This window comes from Dromiciops gliroides, chromosome 3 (genome assembly GCF_019393635.1).
Source record: "Dromiciops gliroides isolate mDroGli1 chromosome 3, mDroGli1.pri, whole genome shotgun sequence".
NCBI lineage: Eukaryota > Metazoa > Chordata > Mammalia > Microbiotheria > Microbiotheriidae > Dromiciops > Dromiciops gliroides.
In genome coordinates, this window is record NC_057863.1 from 273,110,925 (window position 1) to 273,126,410 (window position 15,486).

The 15,486-nt window shown below is 37.9% G+C and overlaps 1 long non-coding RNA gene across 1 annotated transcript in view; it reads left to right on the forward strand.

Annotated features, from left to right (window-relative positions):
• The window catches only part of LOC122750854, a 158,616-nt gene extending 143,451 nt beyond the window's left edge, over positions 1-15,165 (forward strand). The window contains exon 5 of the long non-coding RNA XR_006355760.1: positions 14,656-15,165. This is a non-coding gene — a long non-coding RNA (uncharacterized LOC122750854). The remainder of the gene's footprint in view (positions 1-14,655) is intronic.
• The last annotated feature ends 321 nt before the right edge of the window (positions 15,166-15,486 follow it).

The following is a 15,486-nucleotide window of genomic DNA, read 5'->3' on the forward strand; positions in this document are numbered from 1 at the left end:
TTCTCCTGCCTCTCTGATCCTTCTCAGTCTCCTTTATCATCTCTTCCACGTCCCCTGACTGTAGGTAAATCCCATCATCCAAACTCTGCTTTGGAACTTGCGACCCCGCTTGGTGGTGTCTCTGTCTACTTTTAGGGACAATATAAGGACCCTTCCTTGGTTGGTTTCACTTTGGATTGAGAGAGAGAGAGAGAGAGAGAGAGAGAGAGAGAGAGTCATTCAGTCAGTCTATCGGTCTGTCTTGATCCATAAGTAATAGACACATTCAAAATGAAGCATAGGCTATTTTGCTAATTTATGTATCTTGGGATTTTCCCCTTTTCCTCCCCTATATAAATAGACAATTAATCAGCATCAATAAATGGCACATGTTTTCAAGCCTTGATATTCTGGGCCTTGTGTAAGGCATATTCTAAAACAGTTATGCAGTGGCCAGGCACTGTTAAATGAGTCAGTTCCTACAGTTTGGTTAGAAGTTCTCAAAAAGTATTTCAGAATGTGGATGTGGTCAGCAGAGTCATTTTCCAGGCATCTAAAAGGAAACCCACATCAACTGTAAAAATTGAACTTTGAACTGGTTGCCCTCCAATAACAAAACTTTATAGCTTTGCTTCCCCCTGAAGGGGAGAGCTAATAACTCTCTTACTGTCTTTTAGACTTCATATGGAGTTTGGTTTTATCTGTTGTTTTATGCACAGAACTGTTATGGGCCTTTGCATACTTTTTTCCTTTTTCATTTTACACCTAGGCAAGATTTGAATATATGCATTTGTACAAAACCATATATTTGTGCAGAACAGAAGGGAAAAGGGGGCATTTGCAAAAAAAGAGTATATAATGCAGTTTAGAACAGGAAAACTTGGCAATTTCAATAACTAGCAGAAGAAACTGTAAAGAGAGTTCTAAAAATAGTATGATATATGAAAATTTGATTCATTTGCTAATTAGGTTTTGAGCACTAAATAAAAAGGTAATCTTTGTCATTGCTCAGGCAATACTGATATAATGTTTAAATTTTCAGGCTTTTGAAAAAATGAAAAGTCTGATTATAAATATGACAACCCTCAATAAGCAGAATTTCAAAAACATCAGAAAAGACAAAAGCAAAAATATACATAAACTTCTGTTGATATATATATATTGCTTTTGTCTTTTCTGATGTTTTAAGTAACAAACGTGTAAATTAACTTTACATATTATAAAATTCACCATTTGTTTACATTTCCCTTCTCTACATCCTTTTCTATATATTTTCCAGATTTTATTCCTATTTTTGCTGTGTATATTTTACTGTCTACACCTTATATCATTCCATGTCTTTCTATATTTATTTAGGTTCTTCACTGATCAGTTTTTATAATAGTAACACTCCATTATATTACTAAACAACCATTTGTTTGGTCATCCCTTGATTTTTGGTTATATAAGTATAGTTGATTTTTTGCTATTACAAATACATGCTCCTTAAACATTTTTGTATATTTTAACTTTTAAAGGACCTATTGAATTATCACTAAAATGCAACCTAGATTTTATAGAATGACTATTTTAAGTATGTTGCCCCTTTGTTATCAATGAATTACATGAAATTATAGATTTGGTATTTAGCTATCGGTCTTGTTTACCATCTTGAAAATAGTTTTGGCTTATTTGATATAGAAACCAAAATTTATATAGATGTATATTCGATCTCTCTTTTGACTCAAAAACAAGAATTAAACTCTGAAAGTAATTTTAATGCCTTTAGATTCTTTTCTTTATAAGGTATTTTAAATGGGTGACAGGAAGCATTATCAATATTATTTTTATACTTGAAGGGTAGCTGAATGTGCAGTTACAGAAAATGTAGTTATTTTACACAGACATATCTAATATGGTAGTGGAATAGTACAGTTTGACACTAAAGCCAAACTAAATTTAGCAGAAGTATAGAGTTAGAAGGTGCATCTTGATGAGCAGGAGAACTGATACGCTTTTATGGGCCACACCAGCAGCTAGGTGCCCAACTTTCAGTCCATTCCAATAATCCAATAAACACTTATTAAGTGCCCACTATGTCCCAGGCACTATGCTAAACACTAGGAAAGATAGCTGTCTGCCCTCAAGTTGCTAATGGGGTTGGGGATACAACAAAAGGAAAGGGGGCTGAGAAGACCAATGGGTGTCTTCTTCCATGGAGTCGAAACCTGTTAGGGCAGCAGATGCAGAGTGGTCCAGTTTTTGCCCTCCATAAAGGAATGCATTAAGGGGAGTTTAGTACTCTACTCTCCGGCCCTCCAATCAGAGGAGAGAGGAGGCTGACAGAGGGGTGGTGTCAATCAAAGCTTCAGTTAGCATGGTGATGAGATTAGAGTAAGGGGAATTCAAAGTAGAAGGAAGGACTCACTCTCTACCACATGGGCTACTTTTGACTTAAGCTGATCCTTAGTCTGAATTCATTGTGTCTTTCTCTGATGGTGGGAAATTATAAAATAAAGATCAATAACATTATTAATGCTGTTTACAGACCCATATTTTGCCAAGGCATACCTCACAGCTTTAATTACATCTCTCAGTCTCACCTCCAAGTGCCCCGCTCTCAACCAAGTTTGATCCCAAAGAACACACACGTACAGGCCAGTAAACATATTAGTTCAGAGAAACTGTTTTCTAACAGTAGATGGCAAAACAGGAAGTAAAACAAACTAATGGGGCAGCTAGGTGGCACAGTGGATAAAGCACTGATCCTGGATTCAGGATGACCTGAGTTCAAAGCCAACCTCAGACACTTGACGCTTGATAGCTGTGTGACCCTGGACAAGTCACTTAACCCTCATTGCACCCCCCCCCAAAAAAAAAAATAAGAAAAAGAAAAATCTAAAGCATGCCTCTCTGGAAAGAAGAGGCAGAAGTCAGGAAAAGCGAGAAGGAGCAAAGATTCACCAAAGTTCTCAGTTGTTGGCATTGCAGAGCCTCCGTTTGCCAGGGAAGGTCCCTGTACTCCTCAGAGTACATCTCATAAGGTCTCATAAGATCTGATGTCTTCCCTTCATGCAATCTATTCACTCCTCACCCCTCTAGAGGTTTATATTCTCCCCCCCTCCCTTTCAAATGGAAGAGTGTCCATTAACTAACAATCACAGCCCTTTTGCTCCTTGCTTCAGAATACTGAGGATCTCTTTCCTGTCCCAAAGACATCCAATTTCCAGTTACACTCAAGTTGCAACATAAAAAGGAATTATTAAGGTGATGCTCCTCTTCAGCTTTTACCATTGGTAGTCCTGATGTGATTGCATTGGAACCTATTGCTTACCTTTTAGACTTTTCAAGCAGTAGATCTTTGTTCTCATGTCTATTTATATATAAATAAAACAAATTCCTTTCTTTTCTTTGTGTTCCCCTTCATGGACGTTTGTGGGGTAGTAATTGGCAGAAAAGAACTATATAAACTGTTCTCTAGAGCCAATAAGGAATGAAATCTACAATTTCATGTCACATTTTGGAGCTCTATGGTATCTTAATCCCATTAAATGAATCCTGGCTTTAAATGGATTCTTATTCCAAATACTCCACTTCACCTTGCAATAGCAAGTTGTGACACATGAATAAAATGCCACGTACTTGATTCATTTATCTTTCTTTTTTTTTAAGGAAGTAGTCTAAAATACTGCCAGAGCAGTCATACTCAAACACCAGATCAGGATCAGAATCCTTTCAATGAAACAGAAATGGAGCAAGGGGTTATAAATCAAGGAGACAGGAAGTTTGCATACACACTGCCTGAAAACCTTCTCCTGCTCATAGCAGAGGTGACTCAGTGGCCATCTCTTATTACCTGGCACTTGTTCTTTTTTTTTCACTTTTATAAGAAAAACAATCTCTTAGATTTTCATAGCACTTTAAAGTTTAGAAAGTGCCTTGTATACCTTTTCATTTGATTTTTCATTTTCATCTCCATACATTTTTATAACAGCCCTATGAGATAAGGGGAACATGTATTGTTATTCTCATTTTATAGATGAGAGTAGAAAAGATGATTTCTAATGTACCTACCTCCCAGCTCTGAATCCTGTACCCAAGTCCACATCATTAACAAATGGCAGAGTCAGAGTTCAAACCTAAGCCATCTGCCAGTGTGTTGTAGTAGAAAAAGCACTGACTCTGGACCTGGGTTCAAATCCCATCTCTCTACTTATTATATGCGTGACCTTGGAGAGCTCATTTTAACCTCTCTGAACCTTAAGAAATGTGTGGGTGTGTTTAGATGGCCTCTTCCAGCTATAAATCCTGGTGTAGCATAGCATGGGTGCTCAGGCTCATCTCATACTCTCACAGTCAGGTCAAGGTGTCAGAGTGTGGCTGCTACTATTAACCTGAGAGGCTGGGGTGGTTTCCTAGTAATGTCTTTCATGAGGTTCCCCCCAGCCCGGACTATCAGTTGATGTCAGTTAGCCATTCTGACTTAATTAGCTCTTAGAAATGGATATTTGCTACAATGGTCCAGGAAAAAAACAGTAAAAATAAATTATCTATGCTTTTCAGCAAGTACATACAGAATACAGGGGTAAGTGGCCTGAAACTCAACTATGTGTGGCTCAGGGAAGTCTATTTCCCCACTTTTGTGGGATTTTCATGAAGTTTTCCTTAGGTATGACAACTTTCTGCTGGGCTTCTTGTAAAGTTCTAAAACTACTTTTCTCAGGGCATCTAGTTTGTCTTCATTGTCCCTCCCAGCTGTCAACCACTGATGATCCAGGGCCATTTTCATAGTCATAAATGGGAAGTCCCAGATCTCCCATCCTTTTCAAGTTCAGTCTTTATCTACTGAGGAGAGGAGAGGAGGAGGTAGACAGAGGCTCTCTTGTCACCACCAAGGAATTGACTTCTCAGGGGGCTTTCTTGGCTGTAGCTGTGCCATCACTAAGATGATCTGCTGTTGGAATACCTGTTTCCAACCTACCATGCTGCTTTTATCCAACCCCACAAGAGTGACTGATCCTCTTAACCAATCCTAATGTACTTCCTGTGTTTTCATCAGCTCTTGTCATCTAATGGCTGCATGCATTTTGCCCCTTCCCAATTAAGGACTTTTCACATCTAGTGTACAATGTGGTTTAATAGAGGTATTCTCATCTGATAAAAGTATCAGGGTAATATAGCTTCTTATTAATTAGAATAATTGACAGGAATGATTAATTCAGTCAAATCCTATCTTTGCGCTATGAAATTCAGTGGCCCTGCCCCCATACAACTGGATAAACAGTCTCAACAGCTTGTTTACCCTTAGCAACAGCAAGTCAATTGTGAAAAATTACACCTCATTTCTTAGTGCCCACCAGAGCCCTCCAACCTTCTGTACTATTATGAATTATCACAAAATAAATACCTGCAGCCATGGTGAGTTTTCTTACAGGGGGTGGGGTGGTAGGCAGCAGTGAATTTTTATTCATGAGCCTTGTGTTCATATTTTCACTCTGATACTTACTACTTAAGTGGCATTGGTCAAATCACTTTTTTGCATCCCAGTTTCCTCTTTAAAGTAAAGATAATGCATATACTACCCACTTCACAGGGTTGCTGTAAAAAACGTACTTGTTAAACCTCAGTGTGCTATAGAAATGGAAGCTTTAAGTGTCTGTTATTGGTCTTTCTTGCCAGTTACACTATTTTTCACTCACTACCTTGTTTCTGCCAGGTCCTGACCATATTTACCTTTCATTTTTCTCTGTTTCCTCATCACAACCTTTTTAAGTGAAAGTACTTTCTACTCCTTTGATATGGAAAATAACTCTTCTTACTCCTAATCTCCCAATAGCCCAGCTTTTATATTTCCTTACCCTCCATGGATCATCCAGAGAGATGTTAGGATGTTAGGGCAAAATGCCGAGAACTTGACTTCTTTCCTTAATATAGAAAGAGGAACTAAGTTTCTCCTTTGTTCCTACTGTCAATACACATAGTGGTTCTGCTTCTGCTGTTTCCTCTTTCAACCCTGCCATAAAATATATCACTGTCTTTCCTTCAGAAAGAAACGCTTCCGTCTCTGATCTCTTGATTCTGGTCAGTCCTGTGATTAACCTTATCTTTCTCAGCTGACGCCTTAAAGAAAGTTCCTTCTATGGAGTCTCTTCCTAAATCTACTTTCGCTCATAGAATCATAGATTTAAAGCTAGACAAGGATCATAGAGGTAAGCTAGTCCAGCGCCTTCATTTATTTGCAAAGTGCTTTGCAGACCTTTAAAGCGTGATATAAATGCTAGCTCCTCCTTTTCTTCTTCTTCATCATCATCATCATCATTGCTGTTGTCACATGTTTTACATATGAAACCACATTTTTATCAGCTTGGACATTAATGGTACCTTTGACAAATAGTCCTTTTCCCCCCAAGTCTAGCACTGATTATGACCCATGTGTTTTCAACTGAGTTTAAATCAGATGAGCGTCCAGGCCATTGCCCAGTTACTGCTGGTCAACTCAGCCTTCTAGCATTCGGTTTGCTTACAGCTTTGAATGAAAGAATGAGTTTTTCCACAGTAAAAATTACTTTACCAATCTTCATTACTCCAGTCTTTGCATTATTTTATCATCTTCCTGCTATTCTTCCAGCTTCAAGAAGCTTGGTCTAGAAAATTCAAACAAACCCCTCTAGTAGCAATATACCTCTAAATGTGATTGCTTATTTCCTGGGAATTAGGAATCATTGCAGCAATGATTCGTCAGTTCTTAGTATTGTTTTTCATTTTCGACTGCACTTTCCCTTGCACCTTGGTGGGATTGATCCTATTACATTGTAGTCTTGAATAATTCTTTAAACCCTTGACTCCCCCACACCAAGGGCAGCTACAATATCTCTTAACTGTTGTTGAAGTGTGCTCTTTAAGAGGAACAACTTTTACATGTTTTTTGGAGTAAATACATTCTTAAAAACTACAAAATTTTTAAAAAATGAGAGAGTAATGAAACTTAAGTATAGCAAGAAATCTCCATCATTCACCTGATAGAAAACTTAACTAAAATGAGGATACCAATGAAATCCTGTTTCATCTGATTTAGTGGCGAATGTTCTGAGTCAGCTTAGTGTCAACTGAAGCTGACGCATGACTGTTCTTGTCACAAAACCAGAATTCTTGCTTGTCCCAAGTCATGTGCACATCCATATATGTTGTTGAGAATTTAAACTCCTAGAAGACAGAGGATGTTCCCCCTTTATCTCTGTATTCCCAGTGCTTAGCAGTATATGGCATGTATGTAGTAGGCATTCAATAAATGTTAGTTAAATGCTTATAAAATACCTCAACATCAGAAACCAATGAGGAAATATAAATAAGATCTTCTTATACATTGTATCTCTTCATCCACTAATTATATAATTATAGCCAAGATCATAAAATTATATGCCAATCACAAAATTATAGGTGCTATTAACACCTGCCCACTGTGCAGCTGGTGGCTTTATATTTGCTGGAGTTTCTAATACTCAGAAGTGTTTAATATGCAAAATCTCCCAGGCCCTTTGAAACTTGCAGGTTCCTGATTAAGCTGGGGAATAAAGGAGAGGAAAGGAGACTGAGTCAAGACTAAGGGACCCTTTACCCCCTCCCCTGTTAATTAAGTTCCCCCTCCTTCCCTGGACCCACAATATTAGTGTCACTTTAATCATTTGCTGATATAAAAAGGGAAACAAAATCAAACATCTCCACTGGAACGTTTATTCCCTACCATGATTTTTTTTTGGGGGGGGGGAGTAAGGGTTAAGTGACTTGCCCAGGGTCACACAGCTTGTAAATATCAAGTGTCTGAGGTCAGATTTGAACTCAGGTCCTCCTGAATCCAGGGCCAGTGGTCTATCCACTGCACCACCTAGCTGCACCCCCTACCATGATTTCAAAGCATATAGTACTCTTCCTATGGGGATCAGGGGAAATCATCTCTTCACTCTCCAGTAAGAAACCAAACTGTTGTAGGTGAAAGTCCTTCAGTGCTTTGTTCAGTGCAAAAGACTATACTTATGCCTAGCTCCCTAGAGGCACTTAGGTGGAGTACAGAATAGAGCATGGGGCTCACAATTAGGAGCACTTGAGTTCAAATTAAGCCTCCAGCACTTATTAGCTTGTGACCCTGGGGAAATCACAACCTCTTTGTCTATCTCATTTTTGTCATTTATAGAATGAGGATAATAACGGCACCTAGATTATAAGGTTATTCTGAGGATAAAAACGAGACAAACCTTGTAAAGCGCATAGCATAGTGCCTGGCACATAGTAGGCAATTAATAAATGTTTGTTTCCTTCCTTTCTTCATTCTTTCCTCCCTTTCTTCTATCCTCCTGGAGTTTGGACATTTTTTTTTCTAAGTGCCCCTTTCTACATGGGTCCTACAGAAACATCTATAAAGGACCCTGCACTATATGCAATCCCCTTTGAGGTCTAGGCAATTTTCTTCTGGGTCCCTATTCCCAAAGAGCATGAAGATTTCCCGATAATACATTCCTACTAGAATTCCAAATAGGACAAGTATACTCAGAGACTAAAGAAAACAAGCTCAAGTAGCCCCTGAACAAGAATGGGGATCCCAACAAAAGAGATTAAGCAGGAGCAGCTAGGTGGCACAGTGGACAGAGCACTGGCTCTGGAGTCAGGAGGACCTGAGTTCATATCCGGCCTCAGAGACTTAACACTTACTAGCTGTGTGACCTTAGGCAAGTCACTTAACCCCAAAATTGCCTCACTTAAAAAAAATTTTTTTTAAGCAATTAAGCATTTAGAGGGTTGATTATTTGAGTTTTCCAGGTCAGGTGGTAAACTCTGGACCTGCACTCCAAAAAAAAAAAAAAGATCTCAGACAAACCATCTGGATTCAAGTCACAGATAAGACAGGTAGTCTAAGAAATCTTAAAAGTATATAAAATAGAATTGTTTATGAAATATAATTGTGTTCTCTAGGCCCCAGTGCTTTACAGATTTTATTTTAGGGATACCTAAAAGCCCTACATTTTATATTAACTGCAATATTCATACTAGCTTACAGTAAAGTAGTAGATATTGATATATAAGCTTTCAAACAAGCAAAGGCAGTCTCAAAAGAATTGGCCTGAGGCAGCTAGGTGGCACAGTGGATAGAGCACTGGCCCTGGAGTCAGGAGTACCTGAGTTCAAGTGCTGCCTCAGACACTTACTAGCTGTGTGGCCCTGGGCAAGTCACAACCCCAATTGCCTCACTTAAAAAAAAAAAATTGGCCTGACTTTTAAAATGAAAAAATTGTCTTTTTTTTTCCTAGTGCATCTAGAATATCTAATAATGAGAATCTTTGGTGGATATTTTCTCTAATGAGTCCCTGAAAGTCTAATACTCTTGATTAATTGATTGAGACGTGTTCTTGCCTAGTGAAGGTATGAACACTAAAATGGGGTGGAGTGGTTTCGACCCCACCTTTATACTAGCATCAGTATCTTTCTTGTGGAAACATAGAAAAACCTTTTTTTTTTAAGCATGTTAAAACTAGTGCTTTCATGTATTTCTTGTGTCTATACAAGCAAGGTGAAGTGGGACATTGCATTATACCTATGATTAACATGGCCATTCCAAATAATCCAAGACCAGAATAATCCATTTTCCTCAGAAACAGATTTTTCTTTTTAGTTGAGTAATTTTACCTATAATAAACAATTATAGATAAGTTTTCACATGTAGCCTGAAGTAGGAGAAAGTAGTAAAAAAGTATTTATTAGGGGTAGCTAGGTGGTGCAGTGGATAAAGCACTGGCCCTGGATTCAGGAGCACCTGAGTTCAAATCCAGCCGCAGACACTTGACACTTACTAGCTGTGTGACCCTTGGCAAGTCACTTAACCCCCATTGCCCCGCAAAAAAACAACAACAAAATAAGCATTTATTAGCTGCTCCCATGTGCGAAGCATAGAAAAAAGAAAGACCCTCAAGGAGCTTAACAGTCTAATGGGGGAGAGACAACAAACCGATAAATAATGTGTAATAACAAGCTATATCCAGGGTAAATTAGAAGTAATCAAAGGAGGGAGGGACACTAGAAAATGATGGGGAGAATCCCTATTGACGCTTGTCCCAGCTTCAATATTAACTAGCTATATGACCTTGGCCAACGTACTTAGCCAATCTGAGTCTCTGTTTCTTCCTCTGTAATAAGATGGGGTTTGGAATTATGTGAGCTCCAAGGTCCCTTAATTTTCTGTGATTCTTTAGAAAATTCAAATGTATTAGCAACATAAAGTTTTATTAAAAACGATTAGATTTGTTTCACTTATATTATTTGTCTGCACTATTATTTGTTATATATTATTATCTATATTATTCATCATTTCTTTAAGCTTCATAATCTGTGCCAGAGATCCAAAATAATGAAACCAGAAATTTCTAAGGACGAAGAAATGAGTCTCTGTTTCTAGAGCTAGGATTTTTCCATCTTACTTTTTAGTTTAATCTTTTTTTTTTTCTTTTTCTGGGGTAATGAGGGTTAAGTGACTTGCCCAGGGTCACACAGCTAGTAAGTGTCAAGTGTCTGAGGCTGGATTTGAACTCGAGTCCAGAATCCAGGGCTGGTGCTTTATCCACTGCGCCACCTAGCTGCCCTCTTCTTAGTTTAATCTTACCTAACTTGAAGCATTTTTGAGGTGTCAGTTTTTACAATTATGAGGTGTAGTTATTAAACATACTTTCTTCCACCCCACGTTAGCTGTGTGAGGCTAAATGCAAAAAGTAAAGGAAGGCCCGAAATGAGCCACTTGCACATGACAGTATATTCCAACCCAAAATGTGTTTCTGTGTGTCCCTATGATTGTCTGTCAGTAAAATGTGATGTAGCATACAGGTCACCCATCCTTAGAGCCTTGTGATAGTCCTCATGATTCTGATTCTCTCATTCATCTGACTGCCATCCATCCCCAAAATTGGACATAGTATCTCTTGAAATCTCCAAAAATTTTTATCGTTCTTAATGGGCAGTTCCACATTCTGTCTTTTATTATACTTACTTGTACATGTCATGGAGCTTACTGCCTTATAGGGAAGATAGGACTTTTGGTTCATTTGTGTGCCCTGCAGAGAGTCAGTGCCTTGCTTTTAATTACTTAATGAATATCTGTGCAGGGGAGAAAGAACTTAGTGATAACATAAAAGTGGTCAATTTGCTCATCATAAGGGACAATAATTTATAATCTCCCAAGTGTTTTTTAAGAGGCTGACCTCTTCCCCTTCACTTCTTTTCTCTATCTGTTCTAAAACTATTCATTCAGCTGACTTAAGCATTCTAAATTACTTCGCTAGCCATTGGTGGACCATGTTACCTGAGCTTATCTCGAAGATATCATTTAATATCTTAGCTCTTAAAATATGTCAAGAATTTCCCTTAATACCAACTCTTGTCACACATTACATTTTCCTCGAAGAACATTCTTTTCACTCCCCAAATGTTCCTATATAAAAAAAGTGTTCGCATGTGTTTGTGTGTGTGTACACGCTCAAGCACATGCATGCTTCTCCTATACTCTTGTGGATTCAGTGTCATCATTTCCTGAACTTGGACACTCTTGAGTTAAAACTTTATTCTTCAGGGTGTCTCTTCACCCCGCCCCCCATTTCCCTTGTTTCCCCCGGAGCAAAATACTAGTGTCTTCAACAAATAATGGTGAAGAAGTTTGATTCTAATTGAGAAAAGAGTTCGAGATAATTACTAATAAATATTTTAACTAGTTTGAGTCTGTCTTTATGGGTATACAACAGGTTTTTGCCTTGAGTAACGTGTTTTAAAATCCTGTGCCAACCCCAGACCTGCTCAGACTAGTATTGTCTGGCAAAGTCTTTAAGGGGGAAAAGATCTTTAGCAAGAATTTCCATCAAAATGTTCAGCCGAATCTTAATGTTGACTCAGAGGGCAATTTACTAAATAGTGTGATATGAGAGTCAAGTGACCATCAGCTGGTATAAATGTTTTTGATCAATATAGTCACAGGGTCTCAGGTATGCAAGAGCTAGATTCACTACAAACATTTGCCAGTTATGGTGTTACTCTGGCTCTGATGTAATTATGTAACACGGCAGGAATTCAAGTTCACAAGCACATACTTTAATTAGACACCTGTACTTCAAATGTTGGCTTCACCTCTGGCATAATTTCATCGTTGCATAAGGGGCGTGAGAGAGAGAGAGAGAGAGAGAGAGAGAGAGAGAGAGAGAGAGAGAGAGAGAGAGAGAGAGAGAGAGAGAGAGAGAGAGAGAGAGAGAGAGAGAGAGAGAGATCCTTTAATCATGCAGTGTACTAAAATTTGCTGGTAAAACTTTTTCAATTATATCATCACTTCCAAAGAAGGCTAATGTTTTATTATAACAATGCATTAACTTGTTGTTTCAAATCCATAAGTATTCTTAGGACACAAATAGACTGACAATTTAGTAATGAAAGAATGTTCACGCTTGTAATAAATTAAGGAATTAATTAAATTGCAGATATGAATGTGGTGTGCAAATTAACTTGTGGGGAGGAGTAGAGTATTTTGAGATACCATATGATCTTAGGGCCAGAAGGGATTTTAGAAACTATCTATCTAATCTAAAATTATAAACATGGCTAAAAATTCTCTAAAATTTTGGTACAAAAAATTGAATTTTTGATATTCTCATTGGGTATATTCATTTGATAACTCATTAAGAGTTAGGAGCCTTCATCCACTTCTATTTGCTATCCTTATAACAGTAGGCAAATTATTTACCTCTCTGAGTCTTAGGGTTTTTAATCCATAAAATTAAGGTGTTTTTATAAATACTCTCATTTCCTTAGAGCTCACAATCCAGTAATCTCCCTCCATACATGTAACTGTTCCCCAATATTGAAGTTTTCTATTTAGAAAATCATATAGGGATGTATCTGTGTACATATAGATATAACTTTCAAAAGAGATTATAGGATCAAAAATAAGTTTACCGTATAATATAGGAACTATGAGCAACTAAAACTAAATGGTTCTTATAATCTTACATGACCAAAGGGGATAGCCCACAAAGTAAGAATTTCTCCCCAAATAAAGATAGTGTCAATGAGATTTCATTGAATGCTTTTTGTTATGTAACATTTTCCAGGCTATTTCCTTTAGATATCACTTGTTTCTTTACTAGTATTTTATCCCATTTATAAATTAGTACTGTCCTAATTTTTAATTGGAATCAGTTCACACAACATTCACATAGCGCTTAGCACTCCCTGGCACAGAGAAGGCACTGAGTAAATGTTTATTGACTGACTGACATAACAAAAAAAAAATAATAATCTTAAAAGTTATCTTATTTCTAGGGGCGGCTAGGTGGCGCAGTGGATAAAGCACCGGCCCTGGATTCAGGAGTACCTGAGTTCAAATCTGGCCTCAGACACTTAACACTTACTAGCTGTGTGACCCTGGGCAAGTCACTTAACCCCAATTGCCTCACTTAAAAAAAAAAAGTTATCTTATTTCTAGGCATTAGATCCAGTAGCAGGTGTCAGACATTTAATTTTTAATAATTCTTTTCTAAGCTATATATCCCAGTGATTTACTTTAAAATTTTAGTCACACCCAAACTGAATATGTATATTTTGTATTAAAAATTGGCATCTCGGGGGCAGCTAGGTGGTGAAGTGGATAAAGCACCAGCCGTAGATTCAGGAAGACCTGAGTTCAAATTCGGCCTCAGACACTTGACACTTACTAGCTGTGTGACCTGAGGCAAGTCACTTAACCCTCATTGACCTGCCAAAAAAAATAAGTAAATAAAGATATCTCAATTCCAGTGCTTGTGTCCAAACTTGAATCCTGATCCATACTGGAACAGGCCATGGTACAAAAGGCCTCATAGCCAATTGTCTTTGTCATTTTACACTAAAAGCAAAAATAACTTTTACAAAAAGTTTTTTGTCTTAATTTTGGTTTGAATTAGTGGCCATTTTGTTCATTTTCCTTCTTGCTTATTATCCTGTATTCTACTCCCCTCCATTAGTACAGATCAGCCAGTACACTGAACTTTAGAAGAGCAGTTTCTCCAAGTTCTTTGGACACCTGGTGACATGTTCTGAATCCCTATAAAGGACTGGACTAACATTACAGTGGTGATAATACCAGCTACCAGCCATCTACCAATACCAGCAGCACTGCTCTTTTTGGTTACAATGCAGTGCTGTTTTAATTAGCATAGGGTGAATGATCACCATCTCATCATCGCATACATATCGACAGTATATGTAACTAAAGTTGGTACAAAAACATAGGTGGGAGTTGACCCACCACAGTGGGAGTTCTTAAACCAGAGATCTATGGATTTTTAAAAAACATTTTGATGACTATTTCAGTATAGTTGTGTTCTCTCTTAATCCTAGGTATTTTATTTTACCCAAAGGGGTCCATGACACCAGAAAGCCCTAAAAACTATCTCTAGAGAGCAATAAAGGGCTTTCTGTAGCTGTTCTGATTCTCTGTTGCCTGAAAATTGCTCCAAAACTCCAGCATTAAAACTTTTTTTTAAACATAAATAGCTGTAACTAACAATAATTTATAGCTTATTTCACAAGGACTCTTCCATCTTGAGGTGTGGTGTTGGAGATTCATTTCCAAAGAAAATAGGTAATTAGTTTCTTTTGGGTCAATTTGTGGAACTAAATGTTTTCCGCTTCTTTCCACAGACTATCTCCATGAAAAGAGATGACTCCCTCTGCCTGTTTTGTCCCTCATTCGCTCAGTAGTCAGTGTAGATCCTGTCCCTTTCAATCAGCAGCTACATCTGGCTACTGGGTCTCTGATGGCATCTTAGAGCTTCTCTTCCAATCCTCTAATGAAGACTGATGCTTCTTGGACAATAAGAACCTTTGTCTTGTCTTCAACATATAGAGAAAATTCCTGGTGCTAAAAAGTCCTCCAGTGTGATCTCAAATTTGGTCATCATGAGTATTTTATTTAAATGAGACATGCTAAATAACTGTGTCCTAAGACTGAAGGATTCTGAGTTTCTGTTGATTTCTTTGTTTCATTGGAATGGATCAACTGCTAACATATACCTTTCGAGGAATGCAAATTCATGTTTCCATAAACTGTATGATTATAACTTCTGGATGGGCACTGTCCCTGAGGTTGGGAGCACCTGAGTTCAGATCTCGCCTTAGACACTTACTAGCTGTGTGACCCTGGGCAAATCACTTAACCCCAATTGCCTTAAACATCCATGGCCATCTCCAGTCTTGCCACTGGACCCAGATGGCTCTGGAGGAGAGAGTAAGGTTGGTGACTTTGCACAGCCCTCCCTCACTTAAATCCAATTCATTTCAAGTCATGACATCTGTTGGTTTTCTTTGAGAACAAAGGACAAACAACAATTTCTGAATAATGCAATATTTAAACTGTAATAATATCTGATGCTCTCCAATCTAACCGTTTTTGCCTAAGGAAGTCCAACTTGTTTCATAGCTTCTGGTCCTTCAGTTGTCTTTATAAAAAATGAATAGCCTAAGTACATTTGG